The 17,099-nt window shown below is 32.7% G+C and overlaps 1 long non-coding RNA gene across 3 annotated transcripts; it reads right to left on the bottom strand.

Moving 5' to 3' along the window:
- Positions 1-705: 705 nt before the first annotated feature.
- On the bottom strand, positions 706-6,508 carry LOC148780124 (uncharacterized). 3 transcript variants are annotated; one of them, XR_016042765.1, is made up of 4 exons: positions 6,251-6,508; positions 4,258-4,323; positions 1,377-1,470; positions 706-1,096 (listed from the first exon to the last, which is right to left on the bottom strand). It is a non-coding gene; the product is annotated as an uncharacterized LOC148780124 (long non-coding RNA). The 3 variants fall into 3 exon arrangements; XR_016042763.1 differs by having other exon boundaries at positions 706-1,470; XR_016042764.1 differs by lacking the exon at positions 4,258-4,323 and having other exon boundaries at positions 706-1,470.
- Positions 6,509-17,099: the final 10,591 nt, after the last annotated feature.

A 17,099-nucleotide genomic window follows, 5' to 3' on the forward strand; every position in this document is an offset into this window, starting at 1 on the left:
AAGCATATATTACCTACTATAAGGATATGTAATCGAGATAAGCTTCATTCGAAACATTAAAGTTTTAGCGAGAGGAGCAAACTCTAAACATCGTAACTCTATTAAAATGTGGTGCTATTACTCTGATACAAGACCTACTTTATATCTTCTTGAGAAGATTGGAAATTGGGTTTGCCAAAGGACGAAGGTACGTGATCAAAGCACAAGTCAGCATTCCGTTCAATTAAACCTACTCCAAATTTTGGTTCAGCAACTTCATTTCAAAGCCATAAGCTTTTATGACTAATTATCTGCCTTAAAAGAGAAACCTACATATAATTTAAACTTCTATCAATTTAACAAAAAATCAAATGAATTGTGCGTTGGCCAATGTATGATTCATTAACAAGCTTCACCAATAAACAAACAAATCAATGATACCCATCCGTGACAATGGCTCAAAGACATGTTATATCGGCTTTTCCAGAAGGGGTTTTTAAAGAGAATGGGGCATGAGTTAAGGATGATCTAAAAACAGATGCCTTAGAGATAAGTCTAATGGACCATTGGGATCCTGGCGAAGTTATAGTAGTTTAGAATTGGAAGAAATCTTGTAAAGAAAAAGAAGGCTGGTGGGAAAAAGAGGAAATAAGGAGGGCTAATTTGGCTGCTCTTCTAACAGTCCACTGAAATCATCAAACAAATATTAGAAAATGTCAAAAGATATTTAAGAAATTGTACACTATAAACATACAGTTCCTTTTTTTATTATTTATACAAGTACCTAAAAATATATACAGACTTGGAAGGAAAATATATACATTGTAAACAGAAAGTGGTTCTCTTTTTTGATTACCTCGTACTTTCTTGCCCTGAACTACCAAGTACCTTAAAATATATAGAGACCTGAAGTAAAGAAATATACACTATAAACAAAAAAGTAGTTCTCCTTTTCGATTATGTCATGCTCTCCTAACTCAAAATACTAATCTGTCCTGAAGTATCTTTAAAGATAAGCTGCTGTATCTATAAGTGGCTTGCAAATTTTGAGAATGCAATGAATGGTCCGTTCTTTTAATTTTTCAAGAGCCACTCGAATCTTGACTTCCATGTCTCTCTGAAGTTCATGAAGAGAATATTAATGCATTGAGTGTTGAAATCAGTTGGCTTGTTACGATATGTATATGGTGAAACAGATATATGAATATTTAAATTCATTTAAAACTCGGTTAGTTGTGATAATTAAACATTACGTATTGAGGAAATAGCATTTGGATTTATCCATGCGACCAGATAAACATTATTGAACTAAATGTGAAAAATTTGCATAATCTATAAAATAGCTATTAAATGAACATATAATAACTAAATTTATATAGGGGGAGAGAGAGCATAACTGAGTATTTATAAGGGCAGAGAGAGCATTTCTTTTAGTGTGAGACGGAGAGATTACAGAATCTCATTTCATCAGCATCAACGCAGACCAGTAACCTGAGCATATACCGCATCGACAAAATCAAAACTTTATTTCACCAACATCAGTGCATACCACAAGACTCCTATTCAGATTATTTCTTAAAGATCAATATACCTTTTCTTATCATTAAAACTCAATCTTTACGTTGCTACATTCAAATAGCTCTAACATTTACTGTGCCCTGGTTTCCTAATTTTTTGACTATTCCAATTCTATTTTATGGTTTTGTGAATATGTGCATCTTGGTGGAACAAACTATTGTGTTATTTTGCTTATATGCAAATTCTTTGATGTGCTTCCATATGTACCCTGTGATGATTCAAACCATTGCATCAAAGATGCCTTAGTGTTTTTAAATGGAATGTCTCAAACAATTGCATCAAAAATGCCTTATCTATTGTGTAGAGAAAATAGCATTAGTCACAATAATTGAATAACACTTAACTTTTCATTCCTTAATTTATTGTTCTATGTTGAAAAAAAAAAGGGGGGGGGGGGGGGGGGGGGTTTGTGGGGTTATGTAAGCAACACATTAACCAGTGTGACTGGATCAAGTTTCATGCGTATATTCATCATTTGAGCATTGATAGCTAGAGCTTTAACATCTCTTCCACAATATACATACCCTTATATAATAGAATTTAATGAAACAATTGTTCTATTGAATAATTTTTTGAGCAGCAGTTGATATTTTTCTAATTTCTACAATATCAATACACATCGATTAATGATTTTTGAACTGTAATTTTTAAGGTAGTACAATTTTTTATTGACTAAGCAAGGAGCTGCTTGTCCAATACAATAGTTATTATTTCAATAATTGCTATAATGGCTATGGCCATTCTGATGATCAGAGTTAATACCTGAAATATCCATTTTTCTAAAGAAGTTTAGTGTGTCCACTGCTATGTTACTCTGGTTATATTGTCCTATCCTATAACGATATTCCATGAGACTATACCTCTCAAGCATTAGTCTAAATTATGCGTGATCACACATAATAACAGATCCCAGATTAATGCTCTCTCTCATCTCTCTAAGAAATGAGAAAGACTCCTTAACATCCTCACACAAATTGCCGCCCTCTATCAATGTATTCCAAGATACCAAATTTTCTGTAGACATTTTATCAAACAAATTCAAGCCTAATCGTTTAATATACAAAGGAAGTAGAGCAAAACTTATAAAACAAAGGCTTCATAGTGTAATTTAATGATATAAGAGTGAAATCTCTGTATCTAATGAAATGGCAATACAAAGGGATAAAACCTACACACAAATGGAAAGTGAGCTCATCTGAGAATATAGAAATCATAGTAAAAAGTATTTACAATAGAAAAATTTAATCAAACAATCTATTGTTTGAATATTTCTAATTATACTATTGAAGAAAATAAGAAAGAGGTTTTTAGAGTTTCAAAAATCATTTGGCAATAGGCATAGTTTTTTTATGAGATAATACAAGTTCATTAGCTCATAAGTTACACATGGGTTTTGGTAGAGGTCATTAATGATGTAGGTATAGCTCATAAGCTATACTTGGGTTTTAAGCCCTTGACATATTGTAAATTTAGTGAGCTTCTAATCTATGGTGCTGTATATGTAACTATTTGATGGTTTCAATTGCTAAGTCATACAGTTATATTTCGGGTAAGTAATGTTATGTTGGGAGTAGAAATTAATTAAACACTTGTTCAGTAAGAATTCGATGATATCTGTAAAATCACTCTACTATTACTCAAATTTGTACAAATACTAAAATAAATATGGATTCCTTATTAGTCTTGTCTTGTATATGAGAAACTATTAGTAGACTGTTGTCTATCCATGTAGTGTGGGAAAAGTTTGCACCATTGGATCTAAACTAACTTGGAAAGAACGGTATTTTTCTATTTGGCTATTAGGAAATAGAAATTACACACCTATCCCATCAGAATATTGGACATGATCCGAAGAAATTCCTGATCACTACATTACATGCATATGAATATGTATGTGTGTGCTTATCATGGATATGAATGTCAAAAGTACTAACCCCAAACCTTTGTATAGTAACTTTTGGTCTTTACTCAGTCATCTAGGATAGGAGATAGGCATGAAATAACCTCCATTTTTGGGCCACAACAACAGTCTTGCAAATACCTTTGGAAGGCATAACATCTTGTGTTATAGGTTTATTTCAGGCATGTAACTCATGGGGTACTGTCAGATCTAAATGCATATGGCATTATTTTAATAGATGTTATAAAAAAGTATGAAGAGCTTTCATCTGTTAGTTACGACTGAGCAAGTGAATTTTAAAATTAGAGATCAAAGATTTCGATATGACAGCATTACTACTGGGTTGTACTTGGAGTTGACAGATAAGGAAACAGGTATTGTTGTCAGGACAAAGAATCTAGAGGAAAAAGAGAGCAGCTATGCTAAAAGTAAACATATAAAAGAAAAATGATCATAAATAGATGTACCATATAATATATTAAATAAAGATATGTGGAATTATAAAAGTATTATCTATGAAAAGTAAATTTGCACGAATTTTATTCGAAAAAATTTGGAATGGTAGACAGAGTTAGTAATATGCATACATGTGGTCATTATGTGATAGTAATAGAAGATGCTCGAATGTGCTTCACTTAAAAAAAATTTCATTATATATTACTATGATATTTTCTTTTGATGAAACCTATTGGTTTTAGAGTTAATCACCTGAATATAGAGATTCTAATTTGATATAAACAAATTGTGGTTTCTAATAAGAATTATAAGTTATGAATAACATGAGGAGATTGATAGGATACCTGTGGTAAGTTTTCATCAAGCTCATCAACAGTGTATCTCAAACCACATATTTCTTGGACCACGAGCTGTAGCCAAACCAACGGCAAACCATTCAATTTGCAATTGTGGGAGATACTCCCATATGCTCATACAAGTAAATGCTTGCCCATTTCGAGCTATGACAATCAAGAGCTTTTGTAATTCTTTATTTGGATAATTAAAGGAGATCTCTGAAAGAGGTGCTCCTATGAGGAGTATCCTCTAACTTGTCTTGGATACTCCAAGACCAATGGATGCCTTACCAGCCCTCTTGATCACATTAAGAAGGCATCCTACTGTTATGATGTTCCAAAAGTAGGATATGAAAAGCACCAGACCACAAATGAGAGCTACCTTCATTAATTATGCAACCATAGTCAATGAAACACTTTCCTTTCTTCAATTATCATCTGGAAAGTTCAACAAGAGCTAAACAAATAGGTTCTTCAAAGGAAGAACAATCAACGGTCTACTATACTCAGGCAAGTCCATTGCTAAATTACTAACGAGATTCCCATACAGTCTACCTGCGATCCTAGTTGTATAGCTTAGCTGAAGTTTTTTTACCAATAGCGTGTAGGTGCAAAACCCTATCTAATACCAAAGGTATTTGACTCATGTTGGTGGCCACCTAATTAAACCCAAGTGAAGATCACCTAATTAATGGTGCTTCAAGTCCATCCAGTAGCAGGTTTGGAGATTTATTTAGAGACTATTTACATGTTTGGGGTTGAAGATAGGAGGAATCCACAATCAGAAAAAATGTATGCTTTACTTGAGAGCTTGGCCTCACAAATAAGAGAAATGGTTTATGTTCCATTGACTGAATTTGATATGAAAAATCTAAATTTTTTGTTGTTTTTTATTCATTTTTTAGACGATCTATCAAACAACTGGTGTGCAATATCAAGAAATCAAATATAGTGTATCAACAATGACTCACATTATTATAAACATAGTAAATTTTTAATAAGATATCATAAATTTGGGCAAAAAAGAATAATTTCATAGGGAAATGTTGAATATATTCAAGAATTAATCTTTTTTCCTTAAGAAACCCTAATATAAAGATGGTAAAACCAAATCTCAGAGAGAATAAAACCAAATCTCAGAGAGAAACGTAACTACAAATATCTTAAATAAAATACATAAGAAATATATGGCAGCCAAAATATTTAAATTAGAGTTCCAGTTACTGCAGAAAATACCCTAAAATTTATATCTCAGTTTCAATAAATTTCTCCATCTTAATAAAATTTTGCTATGAATTCATAAACAAATGCAACACAGACATAAAGAATCAAAACTAAAACCCAATAACCTTGTAAATGTGATTTCTATCAGTGAATTTTCAAAGCATGACTGACCAAAAAAAATACAAAAAACTGTACAGATAGATAAGGAATCTGGTTTTTTAAAATTTGTGGGCGTCTATACTTGGTAGAAGTTCAGTAAGGCTGACAAATTTTTGCAATAATACATAGCAATGACTTTGTCGAAAATAAAATTCAACTTTCAGTAAAGAAATGGTTCGGTTTTACCTTGGCAAAAATACTGAAAAATTTGAAATACATCAGAACTTTGGAAGAACCCTAGAAGCATGTCATTTGTTGTTGAAATTTTTTTACTTCTAACCCTAAAGATGCATATAGATCAAAATCTAATGAGATGCATAGAAGAAATTCCAAATATTGCATCAATCAAAATACAAAGAAATAAAAAATTCAATAAAAGAAATACAACAGATGTGGGAATAAGTTAATGTATTGAAGTGGTCAAAATTTAGGTCAACAACGATTCCAAATAATTTCAATTACATCATAAGTTTGCAAGAATCTTAGGATCCTGTCATTTGTTGTTAATACTTATTCTAAAAATTCAAAGAGATGAAAATCTACTGAGACGTAGATAAAACATTCATAATATTGCATCAATGAAGATAACGAAAAAGAACAACTTCAATAGAAGAAATACACGGGAAAAAATTCGAGAAATCCAGCAAAAAGACTGAGGCCGCCTTCTCTTTATGTAATCGTCCGACTACCAATGTATATCGAAAACTCAAGGGAGAGAAGAACAGAGAGGGACGAAATTGCCGAAATTTCGGTGCCTCCAAGTAGGTGGTGTTGATCTTTGGGTTCGGGAGGTGGCAAACATTTGGTACACCTATGTACATGTACTGTGCATTTAGTCAGTCACATGATCTGGAAAAGGAGTTGGGATTTATGTTCATCATATATTGCAAAGTTAGTTATAAAATTGATTTTTTAAAAAACATAATATGCATAAGATTATTGTCATACTTTAAATTTGAGGACTACCTATAATATAGTTTGAACCTTTGTTAACGAAAGCTACAAAACTACGAAGCCCTATTTACTCGACGCCTAACCTTCGAAGGTAGCTGTGTTTTTTAGAGAGAGAGAGATTTAAATAGGGAGAGGGGATAGAAAAGGAGTGGGATGATCGATCACCTACCATTCACTATAACCCTGTTTCTAGTAATGTTTCTAGGAAGGGTGTGGTTTATCGTAAGTCCTAAAAAATTCATAGGATTATCTTGAAATATATTTTCATCGTTAATTATAAAATTTGAAACTCTAAAAATAGTAAAAATCAAGTAGATATGTAAATATACGACAATTTTGAAAAATAAACGGTCTAGATAATGTATTGCAAGATGCATTATTTTTAAGGTTCAAAACTTTTTTTCTTTTTTTTTTCATATTCATATATCTCGTAGAAGATTTTTTAACATTAAAACAACTTTTTTCGATGGATTTTTGAGGTGCATCTGTAATTCTACATTTTAAAGTTACAACTTTATATAAACTTTGTTCTTATATGTCCTCGAGTGATTTTAGGGTTTATATATACTCAAAAACTAAATTGAGCAAATCAACACAAACCTATCCCTCCTACAAAATTAAAGATTTTCTATTATTGTTGTGGTATTCTGAAATTTTTGTATTCAACGGAATTTTAGTTCTCGGCCTCAATACTAAGTTGTATGCAATTGACCTCCACTCAATCAACAAGTCTATGAACTAATTTCCTCTAATGAAACATAGACTAACATAGTATCAGATAATTTTAAGACACTTTCTCACATCTATTTGAAAATCCAGATTCGACACCACATAGGGCACCAGAGGGTTGCATTTGATCAGGTTTTTGGATTTGTGATTATCAGGGATGATTTCTAAGTATATTTCATAATCCTTTTACCTTTTTTTTTCGCTACCAAAAATAAAAGAAAACTAACATCAACATTTAAAGGTTCCCATTTCATTATGATTACCAATTACTCTCATTCTTTCTACTGGTGATTGAAAAGAGTTGCCTGTCTGACTCGAGAATCGCATGAATTGAACTATCGAGAGACTAGAGATTTAGGGCTGAAAAACCTAAAATCACTGGTGTATTTTGGTTTTCAATTTTTTTGGCTCAATATTCCCCTAGTGAAACTGGTGGAAATGAAATCAGACCCAACTGAGTTGAGGCCCAAGTCCAATTTTTGAATCACTACCTTGCAATTAACACCTTACTAAAGAGAGTTCTCTCTCTCCTCTCTCTCTCTCTCTCTCTCTCTCTCTCAAGATAAGGTGTATCTCCTTTAGAGCACACTATACATTTATTCCCTTCGTGTAAATGAGCTACGAAGGACAACTTTTTAATATGAAAATTGTGATCCACTTTAGAATCACGTAATGAGGATTTAATAGAAAGTCAATGAGTTCTTGAGTGCTTAGATGTAGCTGTTGATAAATTGGATGGTCTCTATTAGTTTTAAGATGCATTTCGTTGAATCTAGATTACTCTAAATAGTTGGGATAAGGCTTAGATGATGATAATTGTTATGTTAAATCTCAAGAGAAGATATTTTGATTTTGATTTTAGTATTTTTTTTCTTTTTTGAGAATAGTCTACATCGACAAGGTTGCATCTTAGAATTCAGGATCCTAAAAATAATGCTGGGGTTTTGCTCGAGGAAATGAATGCTTTATGTTTTTTGAACGGCTAGGGAAGGGACGCTCACTCTCCCAAAAAAAAAACCTCTATGCTAGAGAGTTTTTATTTGTTTTTATTTTCTTTATGACCTGCATTGGATTTAATCTTGGGAAAATTGCTTAAAACCCTCAAATATGTACTTTCTAGGCACTTTACCCCCAGCCTAACTTTTTTTGAAATATTTTTCCCCAAAACCAACTTTTTAGCTAATACCCCCAATACAAAATGTTTACAAAAATACCCTTTCTTTACATAACAAAATATTTTCGCTAGAGAGGGAGGTTCGACGATTATTTTGTTGGAATGGGTGGTCCGGCGTTTCATTGTGATGGTCCGGGGATTATGCTATTGGAGAAATGGGCAGTCCGTTGTTTTGAAATAACAGTCCGAAATTTTGAAGGGGTAGTCTCGCATTTTAAAGTAGTGGTACAAAATTTTAAAGGGGCAGGTGTCTTAAAGTGGCAGCCTGACGTTTTGAAGTGAGCAGTCCGGCATTGTACAAGTGCGGCCTGCGTTTCCTTGTATTGGGATCCAAAAATGATTTGTTATGTCTGAGAAGGGTATTTTCGTTAAAAAAAAAAATGAACTTTTTGTAATGAAGGGCTATTAGCTAAAAAAGTTGGTTTTGAGGAAAAATATGTTAAGAAAAGTCAGGAGGGGTAAAGTGCCTAGAAAGTCTATATTAGGGAGTTTTAAACCATTTTTCCTTTAATCTTTTGCATTGGGGTGTAAGGGGTCATTTGGTGTGGTTCAGCCCGAAACTTCTTTGGCCTAGGCTACTAAATTTTGACCGAGAATTGGGCCACAAAATGAAATTTAAGCCCAGTCTCTATCCCAGGCCGAACCAAGGCCAAAGGTCCTAACTTGGCCCTGCTTGCCTTTTTTGTCTTTTTTTTTTTTTTTTTAATGATTTGGATGAGCTTAAAATTCTTGATTCATTAATAATACCAGGTCGAACTACTTAGCCCAAGACTATGGCTTGGCTTGGCAAGGCAAAAGGCCACCTAGCCTAAGAGTGGGGATAGTTTTGGCCAGGCAAAGGCCACATAGACCAAGAGTGGAGCTATGCTTGGCGAGGCCAATCCTCAAGGGTCTAAGGCAAGAGTGGAGCTATGCTTGGCGAGGCCAATCCTCAAGGGTCTAAGGCAAGGTTGGGCAGTCTTGCCAACCCTAGGCCCATTGCCATCCTCACTTCTCTTCTAAACCAACCTCGGACAAAAAGAAACGTAAAGGCATTTATTTTTGGGTACGTAAATACATTACTATATGAGAGATCATTTATTCTTTATACATGGAGGTTACAATCATTCTTATCTCTTAAATTTCAAAATAGATAGTTGTAAGAGTGATATTGAATAGACAAAAAGTTTTTAAAATTTTTTCTCGAACTTCATGACTCACCGCAAGCCATCCAATTTGACATTTAATGAGTGCGAATAATAATGTTAAAAAAATAGAGTGTAAATGATTTTGACCTCTATGTACATTTGTAGACAAACCCTTTATATATTAAAGATTCAAATTGATGTGCACATGCAAACTATGCGAAAAGATGCATTTCTAGTGCCAAAAACCCCTATGAAGGTCTGAAAATATATGTTTACATTTAGTTATGAAATTTAAAGCTTCAAAAATAGTGTAGATCAAATAATTTATAAATACTTGAAAATTTTGGAATGAATGGTCTAAATAATGTCTTTTTTTAAAAAAAAAAAGATAATGTCACAAATTACATTATTTGAAAGAATTAAAATATTTTATTTTTTATATCTATACATATCAAGGACGAGATGGCCGATTGGATGGTTTTCCAAGATAATGAATACAACCTTTTTTAGGAGGTTTATGAGGAAGCCTTAATAAAATGGAGGCTTGATTTAAACTTTTTTCTTTCAATTTAAGGTTAAAAAATGGAGTGCTTTTTCTAAGCTCAAGGGCAATCATGCTAAAGAAACTAAACTCCTTAGAAACTCCAAACTAGTTATGTAACCAGAGATGACGACTTTCAAAGAAACGATCTCCTAAGACTTCTAAAGGAAACTATCTCCTGAAAAACATCTTCCATGCGTTGCGTTCTGGAGAAACATTTCCCTGCGGTTCCCCTCAAAAAGTAATTTATATCATCCATTGATTTTATAAAATATGAAAATTATGAATTTAGGTTATATTTGGTGTTGGAAATCCTATCAACCCCTTTTCTTATAAGAATTGTTTTAATAATGATATAAAATCCTTATTGTATTATATGTGAAATTTCATGTAGTTAACTTGAGGGAATGTCTTATACTTAGATCCATTTTTGAGCTTTAATAGGATGTAGCATTGGAGGGAAAACCCAGTGTCACTGGAGGAAAAATCCAATGGTGTGTGTGAATTCCTTGTTAAAATTGTTTTTCCTATGTTGTAGATATGCAAAGTTTATTTAATTTCTATTTTTTTAATCAAATTGTAGAAATTCTTGGATGACATCCTATTCTGTAAGTCATTAGTAGACTAATGACATGTTTAGCTCACTACATAGGATTGATAGTTTGGTGACAACTTGTTAATCTTAATTAGTTGCATTTAAGGTAATTAAGCATATTTACACTTAGATCTCAACTTCTTTAGACTACGAATATGATAATTACAAAATATATACTATATATAAAAGGAGGTTAAACCTTCAAGAAAGAAACATGAAAAAAAGTAGAGGAGGATGAAAGAGATATGCAAGGTAAAATAATTCATCAAAAGATAACTCTCAATGTTGCCTATCACCTGATGCCTCGTTCTATAGGATTTGGTATGGAACCTTGAGTCCCTTGTGTAATTTAGGGACCGATCCGAGTAAGTTGTTCATTGATATATTTATTTATTTATTTCTTTCTTTCAAGGCATTATTTTTTGTGCTAATTTCTTTGTATTGAAACTAATAAAATGATATGTGCTACAACGACTCCCAAATACAACTTGTTTATTATTATTATTATTCTAAAAAAAAAAAAAAGAGTTATTTTTAACTATTTTTACCATTGCTATAGAGGTTTCCTCAAACTTGAAAGAAAGACCTATGTAATCTTTTGTCAGGGAAATACAAATTTTTTAAAAACTAAAAATAATAATAATAATTACCCCTTATAATTTTCGCAACAAGATCACTCACATATGGTCTTTTTACAAACAATAGAAATTCTAAAAAAATAAATAACACATCAATAAAATAAATCTCAACTACTTGATGCCATTCATACAACCTAATACGGTGTTTGAGATTATAAAATAAAAGAACAAACAATTAAAAGAAAAGATGCCGGAGATTACCTCAACCGGGCTTTTTACACCCCATACCGAGTCACCACATCCAATGTCGTGGGATCAACGGGCTAGCTTCAATCTTGAACCGAGAAAGCTAATTTCTGCCAAACTAAGTAACCACTCTTAAATCTCTATAAAACTATAACTTCAAAATAATTAGGCTCAAACCCTAATATTCTCAACCCTTAGATTAGATTTTGAGAGAGAGAGAGAGAGAGAGTCTCTATGTTGGGCATGCCCCCTAAGGTATTTTTAGGAGAGAGTGAGTAGAGAGAGAAAATAAGAGAGTAGAGAGAGAGAGGCATGGCCCCTAGGGAAGAGAGAGAGAGAGAATTTATGGAAGAGAGATGTGTGTAGAGATGGGGAGAGAGCACCCCTATTTATCATGAATTTTAGGTCTAGGGTTTTTCATAGTTTGCCTTTTTTTTTAGATTGAATATGGACCATTAATCAATGTGACTTATGGGGTGAGAGTTCTGAGCCATCCATTCTATAGATGGGCCATCAACATTATGGAAGGTGCATGAACCATTATCCCCCTTTCCTTAAACCATTTTCTCATCAATATATTTAAATAAATTAAATCTATTAAAGATATAGTGCATACCATAAATTGCATATTCCATCTCATATTTTCCATAAGAATATTTCAATAATATCAAGTCAAGATTTTCCTTCAATAATCAAGATAAGATATGGTCAATATTTCCTAATCAATATTTGACCACATGCTACAAGATATAGTGTCACACCCCAAGAATTTACAATACTGATATTCCTGAGATGTGACAGTCAAAACATATGTACATCTCTTGATAGGACAAATTTACACCGACGAATTCTAACAAAGTAACAAAAAAAAATCTTAGACACAACTACAATATCTTCCAAAGTTGCCCTTGATGAGTACTCAAAATGAAGCCGCAGTTATCCTGAAAAATGTTTACCATAGTTTGATGAGTTTGGCTACTCAGTAAGTGATCATCATAATCCTAAAAATAATCATGGTTGAAAGATATCAATGTTTTCCAAAATGAGATCTATTAACATAAATGCATCAACAGCTTCACTTTCAATAAATGCATAATTAAGTATAATCCGAGTAATTGAAATGCTTATAACACTTTTAACGGCAGTCCATAATTCAAAGGATTTCACAAAATACCCTACTGGCGTCCCAAGTAGGTCACCTATATATCCCATCAGCGTCCTGATGGGTCCACTTAATCCCTATCGGCATCCCAGATAGGTCCACTTAATCCCTGCAGGTCCACTTATACCTCACCGGCGTACCGGATGAGTCCACTTAATCCCTACCGGCGTCCCAGATAGGTCCACTTATACCTCACCGGCGAACCGGATGAGTCCACTTGCATACTTAAATTATTTCTAAATCTCTTTAAACATTCGAAAGCAGCAATATCTTGTACTCAACATATCACTGAAATCATTAATATGAATTTCACTTAAACCATTAATAACAGTCACTCTCTATAACATTTCAAAAATAACCAATCAAATATTTTGGGCTCAAATTTAGAAAGGTAGCAGTTTGTAAAGGCATTCTAGCATAATTGCCAATTTAATATGTATAGAAAAACTCTTATAGAAATTCAAGAATACGGAATTATCACAATTTATGGGATATCAATCCACAAATAAACATTTCACAACAATACTATAATCAATTGCAAAAATGTCAATTTTTAAATAATAAGGCAGTCATTTACACATGAATTTTACAATGACTAAATATTCAAAACAGTAGAAAGAAATATCACAATTTTACTAAAAGCAGAAATATCACATTTATTTCTAACAATAGACAAAAAAAAAAAAAAAATTTATTTTTCTAATTTACAGCATTCAAAATTTCTAACATGGATAAAATATCACAATTTTTATTAAAAAGATTATTTTTCAAGATAATGAGGTCACGTGCGCATAAAATTTATCGCGCCTAAAATTCATGATAATAAGCATAAATAATTATTTCATTTTATTTTTTAAAAAGAATGGATCATTTTTTGAGACAATGAGGTCACTTACACACAAAACTTATAAAATAAAGATCCTAGACGGAAATATCACTATTTTTTAAAAACAGACTATTTTTCAGGAAGACGATGTCACTTACCTAAAATATTTGAGAGGGAGCTTCCGATAAAAATTCGGCTAGGGAGAGGAGCTCACTGTGTTTCGACCAGAAAGGGAAAGATTTCAAAAGTTTTCTAGGGTGGGAGTCCTCGCCTCTCGTATTTAAACTATTACGACACCTTATTATAATATTTTATTAAGTGACACATCATAAACGAGGTGTAACCGTTACAATACCCCTTATATGCTTAAAGCCACGTCCACTTGACGTGGCAAGGCAGGAGCAAACAAAAGAAACTTAACCAAAAGATTTTGAAAATAGTGATGGTCCCTAAGGACCATCATGCTCATATAGACCATCACTTATTAAGAGTTTCTTTCCTTCTTTTTTATTTTTATTTTTTATTTTTTATTTTTTTACTTTTTTTTAAAAATTTTAGAATTATTACATTCTTCCCCCCTTAAAGAAATTTAGTCCTCTAAATTTGTGTACCTGATTACTAAAAAAATAGGGATATTTTTTTTTTTCTCATATTCTTTCAACTTCATTATTATTTTAAGTACATTTTTATTAATAAAAATTTCTTAATAATCTTAAACCTATTGCTCTGATGCCATAATTGTTACACTCCAAGAATTTACAATACTGATATTCTTGAGATGTGACAGTCAAAACATATGTACATCTCTTGATAGGACAAATTTATACTGACGAATTCTTACAAAGTAACAAAAAACAAGCTTAGACACAACTACAATATCTTCCAAAGTTGCCCTTGACGAGTACTCATAATGAAGCCGCAGTTATCTTGAAAAATGTTTACCATAGTTTGATGAGTTTGGCTACTCAGTAAGTGATCATCATAATCCTAAAAATAATCATGGTTGAAAGATATCAATATTTTCCAAAATAAGATTTATTAACAGAAATGCATCAACAACTTCACTTTCAATAAATGCATAATTAAGTATAATCCGAGTAATTGAAATGCTTAAAACACTTTTAACGATAATGCATAATTCAGAGGATTTCACAAAATACCCTACTGGCGTCCCAAGTAGGTCACCTATATACCCCATCAGCGTCCTGATGGGTCCACTTAATCCCTATCGGCGTCCCAGATATGTCCATTTAATCCTTGCAGGTCCACTTATACCTCACCGGCGTATCGGATGAGTCCACTTAATCCCTACCGGCGTCCCAGATAGGTCCACTTATACCTCACTGGCGAACCGGATGAGTCCACTTGCATACTTAAATTATTTCTAAATCTCTTTAAACATTCGAAAGCAGCAATATCATGTACTCAACATATCACTGAAATCATTAATATGAATTTCACTTAAACCATTAATAACAGTCACTCTCTATAACATTTCAAAAATAGCCAATCAAATATTTTGGGCTCAAATTTAGAAAGATAGTAGTTTGTAAAGGCATTCTAGCATAATTGCCAATTTAATATGTATAGAAAAACTCTTATAGAAATTCAAGAATACGGAATTATCACAATTTATGGGATATCAATCCACAAATAAACATTTCACAACAATACTATAATCAATTGCAAAAATGTCAATTTTTAAATAATAAGGCAGTCATTTGCACATGAATTTTACAATGTCTAAATATTCAAAACAGTAGAAAGAAATATCACAATTTTACTAAAAGCAGAAATATCACATTTATTTCTAACAATAGACAAGAAAAATAAATAAATTTATTTTTCTAAATTACAATATTCAAAATTTCTAACATAGATAAAATATCACAATTTTTATTAAAAAGATTATTTTTCAAGATAATGAGGTCACGTGCGCATAAAATTTATAGCACCTAAAATTCATGATAATAAGCATAAATAATTATTTCATTTTATTTTTTAAAAAGAATGGATCATTTTTCGAGACAATGAGGTCACTTACACACAAAACTTATAAAATAAAGATCCTAGACGGAAATATCACTATTTATTAAAAACAGAGTATTTTTCAAGAAGACGATGTCACTTACTTAAAATATTTGAGAGGGAGCTTCCGATAAAAATTCGGCTAGGGAGAGGAGCTCACTGTGTTTCGACCAGAAAGGGAAAGATTTCAAAAGTTTTCTAGCGTGGGAGTCCTCGCCTCTCGTATTTAAACTCTTACGACACCTTATTATAATATTTTATTAAGTGACACCTCATAAACGAGGTGTAACCGTTACAATACCCCTTATATGCTTAAAGCCCACGCCCACTTGACGTGGCAAGGCAGGAGCAAACAAAAGAAACTTAACCAAAAGATTTTGAAAATAGTGATGGTCCCTAAGGACCATCATGCTCATATAGACCATCACTTATTAAGAGTTTATTTCCTTCTTTTTTATTTTTATTTTTTTTTTTCTTATTTTTTACTTTTTTTTTTTTTAAAATTTTAGAATTATTACATATAGTTACCATATTTAATAAACTTGAAGACAAAGCAACAAGAGAAGGTATCCAAGGGTGGGGCATGCCACCCATATATGGTATGTGGGGCCCCACCTAATACCTACATGGTGGGCGCATGTGCACTATGGGCCCCCTATGTATTTTTTAATAAATATTTTAAAATTAAACAAAATGAATTTTAAAACATTATAACTTTGTAAATTAATAACTTCATTTTTATAAGTCCAAAAAAAAGAAATAAAATATCAAATGACTTATAAAAATTCAAATAATAAATTTAAAATAATTTAATAATAAAATGAACACAATTAAATTAATATGATGGGAAGTGGATCCATATGGTTCAGCAATTCAATCAACGATCACGGGGTACTCCACCTTCAACTTTGGACTACAGACCACACTTGCTTTATCGAACCGACCTAGTGTTTCCCATGACCCACAGTCCAAGCGGGGGCTTATTAGTGGGTCACCAAAGTTTGGTTGATGAGCCAAGGAGTTGCATTACCATTCTGTGGATTGCAGGTCCTCCCTTAGAGACAAGTCAAGGTCACCACGACCTGATGCGACCACAGCTCTATGGCGCGTAGGGGTATCTCTCGCACATGCATATGCTTCACCCCAATGGTGGATATCTAACTTTCCTGAACGATCTATCTTTATGCATGACGTGTGAAGGAATATGGATGAGGTTTTGGCCCCTGTCTCTATAGGCCTACCATCACACACAAGGGTCACACAATCTCTCTGCTCACTCATCAAGGCATAAGCTCCGATTTTATCAATGGCTAACCCAAAAACCCTTCTTGGTTATTTTTATGCCCAGGTACCTTGGGTTTTCCAACCGATTGGCCTAGATCGTCAAGCACAGTTCGATATCCGTAAATATCATTTGCTTAGTATGGTCTTTGAGGGACGACACTCCCACTGAGTTTATGTTCCACTATAATAAATGTTTTTCATAACACATTCATAAGGCCTTTAAA

The sequence above is a fragment of the Amborella trichopoda genome, chromosome 10, assembly GCF_054954075.1.
Source record: "Amborella trichopoda isolate Santa Cruz 75 chromosome 10, AtrichopodaSantaCruz75HAP2 v2.0, whole genome shotgun sequence".
NCBI lineage: Eukaryota > Viridiplantae > Streptophyta > Magnoliopsida > Amborellales > Amborellaceae > Amborella > Amborella trichopoda.